Below are 10,147 nucleotides of genomic sequence, written 5' to 3' on the forward strand. Positions count from 1 at the left end.
TCCGCCCTCAGACCCAACCCCTCCAACCGTAACAAGGACAGAACGCCCCTGGTGCTCACCTTCCACCCTACCAACCTTCGCATAAACCAAATCATCTGCCGACATTTCCGCCACCTCCAAAAAGACCCCACCACCAGGGATATATTTCCCTCCCCACCCCTTTCCACCTTCCGCAAAGACCGTTCCCTCCGTGACTACCTGGTCAGATCCACGCCCCCCCTACAACCCACCCTCCCATCCTGGCACTTTCTCCTGCCACCGCAGGAACTGTAAAACCTGCACCCACACCTCCTCCCTCACCTCTATTCAAGGCCCTAAAGGAGCCTTCCACATCCATCAAAGTTTTACCTGCACATCCACCAATACCATTTATTGTATCCGTTGCTCCTGATGTGGTCTCCTCTACATTGGGGAGACTGGGCGCCTCCTAGCAGAGCACTTTAGGGAACATCTCTGGGACACCCGCACCAATCAACCACACCGCCCTGTGGCCTAACATTTCAACTCCCCCTCCCACTCTGCCAAGGACATGGAGGTCCTGGGCCTCCTTCAACGCCGCTCCCTCACCACCAGACGCCTGGAGGAAGAACGCCTCATCTTCCGCCTTGGAACACTTCAACCCCAGGGCATCAATGTGGACTTCAACAGTTTCCTCATTTCCCCTTCCCCCACGTCACCCGAGGTCCAAACTTCCAGCTCAGCACTGTCCCCATGACTTGTCCGGACTTGTCCTACCTGCCTATCTCCTTTTCCACCTATCCACTCCACCCTCCTCCCTGACCTATCACCTTCATCCCCTCCCCCACTCACCCATTGTACCCTATGCTACTCTCTCCCCACCCCCACCCTCCTCTAGCTTATCTCTCCACGCTTCAGGCTCACTGCCTTTATTCCTGATGAAGGGCTTTTGCCCGAAACGTCGATTTCGCTGATCCTTGGATGCTGCCTGAACTGCTGTGCTCTTCCAGCACCACTGATCCAGAAACTCAACTGGACTTGCCATGTAAACACAGTGGCTACAAGAGTCTGGGAATACTGCGGTGAGTAACTCCCCTCCTGACTCCCCAAAGCCTGTCCACCATCTACAAGGCACAAGTCAGGAGTGTGATGGAATACTCCCCACTTGCCCTGGATGGGGGCAGCTCCAACAACACCCAAGAAGCTCAACATCATCCAGGACAAAGCAGCCACTTGATTGGCACCACATCCACAAACACCCACTCCCTCCCTATCGATACTCAGTAGCAGCAGTGTGTACTATCTTGCGCAGAAATTCACCAAAGATCCTCAGACAGCACCTTCCAAACCCACAACCACTTCCATCTAGAAGGAAGGTAGGCGTCCTGATCCATAACTTTCTCCCTTCCCATTCACCTCTCACTCTGAAGGCAATATTTCTTGGAGTGAGCTATAATTCAATTACCTCATTCCCTCTCTGTCCTGAATTCCCAATATGCCTGAAATTCCCAGATACTCACTGTCTCAGTTTCACTCCAATGAGGCCTCACTCACTTTGACAGTGCAGGTTCACTCTGACCATGTGGGCGGCACGGTGGCACAGTGGTTAGCACTGCTGCCTCACAGCACCAGGGACCCGGGTTCAATTCCAGCCTCAGGCGACTGTCTGTGTGGAGTTTGCACGTTCTCCCCGTGTCTGAGTGGGTTTCCTCCGGGTGCTCCGGTTTCCTCCCACAGTCCAATGATGTGCGGGTCAGGTGAATTGGCCATGGGAAATTGCCCGTAGTGTTAGGTAAGGGGTAAATGTAGGGGTATGGGTGGGTTGCGCTTCGGCGGGTCGGTGTGGACTTGTTAGGCCGAAGGGCCTGTTTCCACACTGTAATGTAATCTAAAAATCTAATCTAATGTGCTTTAAACACGCCCTGCTTATACAGAGAGTTTGCATGACTCACTTGTTTTTCTTAATATTCTGTTGCAATAGTCAACACCTGATTCAGGCAAGGGATTGTGGCGTTTTGTAGATAATTTCCACTCTTAGGCAGCTAGGTGAAAGTGAGGACTGCAGATGCTGGAGATCAGAGTTAAGATTAGAGTGGTGCTAGAAAAGCACAGCAGGTCAAGCCCGAAACGTCGATTTTCCTGCTCCTCGGATGCTGCCTGACCTGCTGTGCTTTTCCAACACTACTCTAATCTTGACTCTGATCTTAACTCTTAGGTAGCTGCCTGTATAACTTGGCTGTTTTTACCTTCCTTAAAAATCATTGGTTCTTGATCTGATTTTGACTTTTTCTCTATAATTGAACTTGCAACTTCACCGTTAAATTCCTACTTTGAGCCGAATTCCCAGATCCTCACAGAGTCTCATTTGGGAAAGTCTCCTTCATTCTGACCATGGGGCTGAATCAGGCTGCAGACCTTGAACGAGAGTTATACAGTCATAAAGCATGCAAACAGACCCTTCGGCCCATCATCAGAAAAATGTCCCAACTCCACCAGCCACTCCTCAGCCCGTTGACCCAGTTGCTCAAGATTCCTTTGTAATTTTACACTATCTGCTTCACTGTCCAATACACCAGAAAATTTGGTATCACCCACAAACTTATTAACTATGCCTCATATATTCACATCCAAATAATTTATATAAATGATCAATAACGATGGACCCAGCACTAATCCCTGTGGAACACTGCTGGTCACAGGCCTCCAGTCTGAAAAACAACCTTCCATCACCACCCTCTGTATCCTGCTGTTCAGACAATTTTGAATCTAATTGTCAAGCTCATCCTAAATCCTTTGTGATCCAATGTTACTAATCAGTCTACCATGCAGAACCTTGTCAAGGAATTTACTAAGAAACATCTACTGCTCTGCCCTCATCTGTCTTTTTCATTACTCTCTCAAAAATGCTATCAAGTTAGTGAGATATAATTTCCCTTACACAAAACCATGCTAATTATCATTCCTTTTTCTTGCCCATTGCCTCAATCTCTCTAGTCAGCCAGTGTTCCCTACTCCTGCCAACCCCTGCCCTTCACACTAACAGGAACACGCTGTCCCTAAACTCTCATTATTTCATTTTTGAAAGTGTTCCACTTACCAGACGTCCCTGTACCTGTGAACATCCTCCCCCAATCACCTTTTGAATGTTCCTGTCTAACAGCATCAAAATTGGCCTTGCCCCAGTTTTGAACTTTAACTATCCTTTTCCATAATTTTAAAACCAATGGAATTATGGTCCCTGGTCCCAAAGTGCTCCCCCAATAACATCTCAGTCACTCGCCGTGCCTTATTTCCCATGAGGAGGTCGGGTTTTGCCCCTTCTCCAGTCAGGCCATCTGCCATTGATTAAGTTTTCTTGAACACACTGAACAAATTCCTCTCCATAAATAAGAGAGTGCTGCTGTTTCTGCCCAGTTGTATTCACTTTCTGTAAGCATTTTCCCTTATGTGTCCACCAGAGAGTTTGCTCTCAGTAAAGCCAGCCTATTTTCTACTCCTGGCACCAATCCATTAACACCAATTTTGCATCTCAGTTACTCCTTTACTACCATTAGCACTCTCTTTGCCATTTGCTCGCTCATCCTCCTGTCAACAGCATTAAAGCCACAATTTTCCAGCCCTCTTAGGTTCCAAAGAAGTGTCACTGGACTCAAAACGTTAATTCTGTCTCTTTCTCTCTCTCCGTAGATTCTGCCAGACCTGCTGAAGCTTTTCTGGTACTTTGTTTCAGATTTTATTACAAAAATGCAAGTTTCTGCAGATATGTTGTTCTTTTGAAAACTATAAATGAGATAAACAACCTCTGGGCACCAAGTATCGAGCCAACGGATGGAATAAAATGGATTCTGATATCCGCAGGATTTCCTGTTGATGAAGCTGAGTTGTTGACAACCATAAACTGCCAGCAGGACTTCTTCAATTAACCTGGACGGAGTCTTTAGGAGACAGTAACAGACCAGTTTTTTTTTGAAAAGCATTTTACAGTGTAGTGAGAAAGATTCCTATTTGGAAACTATCAGGTTCTCAGGAACTTTAACTGAGAACACAATTTCAGGAAAGGGACTTGTAGTTACAGGAAGTTTACAGGTGTCTGTAAACAGGAAAGTGGCTTGAAGTGTGTATACTTCAATGCAAGAAGTATACGAAATAAGGTAGGTGAACTTGCAGCGTGGGTTGGTACCTGGGACTTCGATGTTGTGGCTATTACGGAGACATGGCTAGAACAGGGACAGGATTGGCTGTTGCAGGTTCCAGGATTTAAATGTTTTAGTAGGGTCAGAGGTGGGGGTAAAAGAGGGGGAGGTGTGGCATTGCTTGTCAAAGATAGTATTACAGTGGTGGAAAGGACGATGGATGAGGACTTGCCATCTGAGGTAGTTTGGGCTGAGGTTAGGAATAGGAAAGGTGAGGTCACCCTGTTAGGAGTCTTTTACAGGCCTCCCAATAGTCTAGAAACGTAGAAGAAAGGATAGGGAAGGTGATTCAGGAGATGAGTGACAGTAATAGGGTGGTTGTTATGGGGGACTTTAACTTTCCTGATATTGATTGGGAAAGCTATAGCTCAAGTTCGTTAGATGGGTCAGTGTTTGTTCAATGTGTGCAGGAGAGTTTCCTGACACAATATGTAGACAGGCCAACAAGAGGTGAGGCCATACTGGATTTGGTTCTGGGTAACGAACCAGGCCAGGTGTTAGAATTAGAGGTAGGTGAGCACTTTGGGGATAGTGACCATAATTCGGTGATTTTTACTCTCGTGATGGAGAGGGATAAGTGTGTACTACAGGGCAAGAGTTATAGCTGGGGTCAGGGAAATTATGATGCGGTGAGGCATGGCTTAGGATGTGTGGCTTGGAAAAGTAGACTCCAAGGCAAGAGTGTAAATGATATGTGGAGCTTGTTCAAGGAGCAACTATTGAGTGTCCTTGATAATTATGTACCTGTCAGGCAGGAAGGAAAGGGTCGTGCGAGGGAGCCGTGGTTTAATAAGGAATTGGAATCCCTTGTTAAATGGAAGAGGGCGGCCTATCTCAAGATGAGACGTGAAGGTTCAATTGGGGCGATTGAGAGTTATAGGGTAGCCAGGAAGGACCTGAAGAGAGAGCTAAGAGCAGCAAGGAGGGGACATGAAAGTTCCTTAGTTGGTAGGATTAGGGAAAACCCTAAGGCTTTCTATAGGTATGTTAGGAATAAAAGAATGACTAGGGTAGGAATAGGTCCAGTCAAGGATAGTAGTGGGAAGTTGCGTGTGGAGGCGGAAGAGATTGGGGAGACACTGAATGAATACTTTTCTTCAGTATTTACTCAGGAACAGGGCATTGTCGTCGATGTGAATACTGAGTCACAAATAAGTAGAATGGATGGCTTTGAGGTATGTAGAGAAGAGGTGTTGGAAATCCTGGAAAAGGTGAAAATAGATAAGTCCCCTGGGCCTGATGGCATTTATCCTAGGATTCTCTGGGAAGCAAGGGAGGAGATTGCAGAGCCATTGGCCTTGATTTTTATGTCCTCTTTGTCTACAGGAGTAGTGCCAGAAGACTGGAGGATAGCAAATGTGGTTCCCTTGTTCAAAAAGGGGAGTAGGGATAACCCTAGTAACTATAGGCCGGTGAGTCTCACTTCTGTTGTGGGCAAAGTCTTAGAGAGAATTGTAAGGGATAGGATTTATGCACATCTGGATAGGAATAATGTGATCAAGGATAGTCAGCATGGTTTTGTGAAGGGCAGGTCGTGCCTCACAAACCTTATTGAATTCTTTGAAAAGGTGACGAAGGAGGTTGATGAGGGGAAAGCGGTAGATGTGGTATATATGAATTTTAGTAAGGCGTTTGATAAGGTTCCCCATGGTAGGCTACTGCAGAAAATACGGAGATATGGCATTGAGGGTGAGTTGGAGGTTTGGATTAGGAATTGGCTGGATGGAAGAAGACAGAGGGTAGTAGTTGATGGCAAAGTTTCTTCATGGAGTGCCGTCACTAGCGGTGTTCCGCAAGGATCTGTTTTGGGACCATTGCTGTTTGTCATTTTTATAAATGACCTGGAAGAGGGGTTAGAAGGTTGGGTGAGCAAGTTTGCGGATGATACGAAAGTCGGAGGAGTTGTTGACAGTGAGGAAGGATGTGGCAGGTTACAGCAGGATATAGAGAAGCTGCAGAGCTGGGCAGAAAGGTGGCAAATGGAATTCAATGTAGCTAAATGTGAGGTGATTCACTTTGGGAAGAATAACAAAAAGATGGGGTACTGGGCTAATGGTCGGATACTTGGTAGTGTGGATGAGCAGAGGGATCTTGGTGTCCATGTACACAGATCTCTGAAAGTTGCCACCCAGGTAAATAGTGCGGTGAGGAAGGCATATGGCGTACTGGCTTTTATTGGTAGACGAATTGAGTTCCGGAGTCCTGAGGTCATGATGCAGTTGTATAAGACTCTGGTGCGGCCGCATCTGGAATATTGTGTGCAGTTTTGGTCGCCATACTATAGGAAGGATGTGGAGGCACTGGAACGGGTGCAGAGGAGGTTTACCAGGATGTTGCCTGGTATGGAAGGAAGATCGTATGAGGAAAGACTGAGACACTTGGGGCTGTTTTCATTAGAGAAAAGAAGGTTTAGGGGTGACTTGATTGAGGTGTACAAGATGATTAGGGGGTTAGATAGGGTTGACAGTGTGAACCTTTTCCCGCGTATGGAGTCGGGTATTACAAGGGGGCATAGCTTTAAATTAAGGGGGGGTAGATATAGGACTGAAGTTAGGGGTAGGTTCTTCACTCAGCGAGTCGTAAGTTCATGGAATGCCCTGCCAGTAGCAGTGGTGGACTCTCCCTCTTTATGGGCATTTAAGCGGGCATTGGATAGGTATATGGAGGATAGTGGGTTAGTATAGGTTAGGTGGGCTTGGATCGGTGCAACATCGAGGGCCAAAGGGCCTGTACTGCGCTGTATTCTTCTATGTTCTATGTTCTATGAAGTTCTTCTATAACGTGATGGCTGTGTTCCTGTGCAATCCCGCATTATAGAAAATTCACACTTTAGAAACAGCGCTGAAAGTGTTGGTGATTTAAATGCGTTACGGCCAACACACGTTTTAAAAGTTTGTGCTTTAGAAACAATGTCCTCAATTTGTCAATCATGTTACAGCGAGTTTGTGTTGACAATCCTTGTGTTATAACAGAATGACCTATACTGGGATGGTCTTGTTTACTAATTCCTGACCCTGTAAAATAGAATTCTAAATGCAGAAAGGGACACTGGGCATCTTCGAGAATGGAATTTTTACAAAGCCAAGTTTTCTAATAGTTAATGCAACAAACCTCATTTGTTATCTCCTTAAAAGCTTAGCTTGGCTATTTTCTTCAAAGTCAGTTGATTTTCTGCAATAGCAGGTGTCAAACTATCGATGTTACTCTTTGATAAAACTCTGTTCAAACCAGAAAATGTCCACCCTGCTCCATACCTTCCAATATTTCCACAAACAAAAGAAGCAATTATTTCGGATTCATGGACTCAGAGCCATTTACAGCACAGCAACAGACCAGTCAGCCATCATGTCCTGGCTGATCTGACTACACCAACCCCATTTTGCAGATTTTGCTACAGCAATGCTCGTGAATACCTGACTGCTACTGAATCATAGAATCCCTACAGTGTAGAAACAGGTCAATCAGACTAATTCACCTTGACTTGCCCATCTTTGGACTGTGGGAGGAAATCGGAGCACCTGGAAGAAACCCACACAGACACGGGGAGAATGTGCAAACTCCACACAGACAGTCGCCCGAGGCTGGAATTGAACCTGGCGTTGTGGGGCAGCAGGGCTAACCATCACTCCCTAAGGCACCACCCTCTGAGTGAAGAAATATTCTCCTTATCTCTCATTTTAGGCATCTACCTCAAACTTTAAATTTATGTCCCACAGTCATTAACCCTCCTACCAGCGGTGCAGGTCAGGTGAATTGGTCATGGTAAACTGCAGTGTTAGGTGCATCATTCAGAGGGAAATGGGTTAGTCTTTGGAGGGTAGGTGTGGACTTGTTGGGCCGAAGGGTCTGTTTCCACACTGTAGGGAATCTAATACTAGTGAAAACGGTGCCTTCCCAGCCAGTTATGTTTGTTGTTATTTGGGATAAACTTAATAGGCACTTGGAAAAGTATGGGTTGACTCGGAAGAGTCCACATAGACTTGTAAAGGCAAAATTACATTGAATTACCTGGCTGTGGGTTTTAGATGAGGTAACAGAGAGGGTCGATGAGGGGAACGCTGTCGATGTGCTCTGTATAGATTCTAAATGGTGTCCATCAGTGTATCACAGATTAGACTTAGAGTCATAGAATCACAGAGTAATACAGCATGGAAACAGGCCCTTCAGCCCAAATTGGTCCGTACTGACCATGGTGCCCTCTCAGCCCGTTCCAATTGCCTGCATTTGGTTCATATCCCTCTAAACCCTTCCCATCCATGTATCCATACAAATGGTTTTTGAATGTTGCTACTGGACCTGCCCCAACCACTTTCTCTTTCAGCCCATTCCATACACGCACCACTCTCTGGGTGAAGAAGTTGCCCCTTGGGTCCTTCTTAAATCCTAAGAGTTGTGAGGAAAATGATGGGTCATGGAACAGCAGCAAGCTAGATACAAAACTGACTGAATGATAGGCATTACAGAGTCATGGCTAAGGGGCATTCTTCAACTACAGGAAGGTTTGTAGTAAGTTCCCCAGGGGTTGTACTCAGATCTTTGTTTTTCCTAAGCTATGATGTGGAGGTGCTGGTGATGGACTGGGATGGATAAAGTCAGTGGTCACACGACACCAGTTATAGTCCGACAGATTTATTTATAATCACAAGCTTTCTGGGCGCTGCCCCTTTGTCAAGTCCTTCACCTCACCCTGACAAAGGGGCAGCGCTCCGAAAGCCTGTGATTACAAATAAACCCATTGGACTATAACTGGTGTCATGTGACCTCCGACCTTTTCCTGATATATGTTAATGACCTGGATCTTGCTGTGTGGGGGATAGTTTCAAAGTTTGCGAAAGGTACAAAATTTGGGAAAATTGTAAACCATGAGGAGGGCAGTGAAGACAGGGCACTGACAAATTGTTGCTGTGGGTGGGGAGGCAGCAGGCGAGGTTCAATGTAGGAAAGTGTAAAGTGATACACCGTAGTGCAAAGGTATGGAGGGACAGTCTGAACTAAAGGGGACTATTGTGAAGACCGTGCAGGAGAATTGAGTACAGGAGTTGGGAGGTCAGGTTGCGGCTGTACAGGACATTGGTTAGGCCACTGTTGGAATATTGCGTGCAATTCTGGTCTCCTTCCTATCGGAAAGATGTTGTGAAACTTGAAAGGGTTCAGAAAAGATTTACAAGGATGTTGCCAGGGTTGGAGGATCTGAGCTACAGGGAGAGGCTGAACAGGCTGGGGCTGTTTTCCCTGGAGCGTCGGAGGCTGAGGGGTGACCTTATAGAGGTTTATAAAATTATGAGAGGCATGGATAGAGTAAATAGACAAAGTCTTTTCCCTGGGGTTGGGGAGTCCAGAACTAGAGGGCATAGGTTTAGGGTGAGAAGGGGAAAGATATAAAAGAGACCTAAGGGGTAATGTTTTCACACAGAGGGTGGTACGTGTATGGAATGAGCTGCCAGAGGAAGTGGTGGAGGCTGGTACAATTACAACATTTAAGAGGCATTTGGATGGGTATATGAATAGGAAGCGTTTGGAGGGATATGGGCCGGGTGCTGGCAGGTGGGACTAGATTGGGTTGGGATATCTGGTCGGCGTGGACGGGTTGGACCGAAGGGTCTGTTTCCATGCTGTACATCTCTATGACTCTGTGACTATGAGCGAAGAGACCTGGGTGAATGTGTTCCTAACTTATTAAATTTGCAGAACAGGTACAGAGAAGTGTTAATAAAACATAGAGTATTCCAGGCTTCATGAATAGGGGCATGGAGTGCAAGACAAGGGAGGTTACGATGAGCTTGTATAAAACACTGATTAGACCTCAGCTGGAGGACCATGTACAGTCTGGCCACCATATTATAGGAGATTGGAACGCATTGGAGAGAGCAGAAGAGGTTTACAAGAATGGTTCCAGGGATGTGACACTTCAGTTGGGAGGATAGATTGAAGACATTGGGGCTGAATGGCCTCCTGCAGGCCCTAGATTCAGTGTAAGTGTCACACCCAGTGCAATG

Source organism: Chiloscyllium plagiosum, unplaced genomic scaffold (genome assembly GCF_037043375.1).
Source record: "Chiloscyllium plagiosum isolate Xiang-an unplaced genomic scaffold, Cpla_swu_hap1 HiC_scaffold_14, whole genome shotgun sequence".
Taxonomy (NCBI): domain Eukaryota; kingdom Metazoa; phylum Chordata; class Chondrichthyes; order Orectolobiformes; family Hemiscylliidae; genus Chiloscyllium; species Chiloscyllium plagiosum.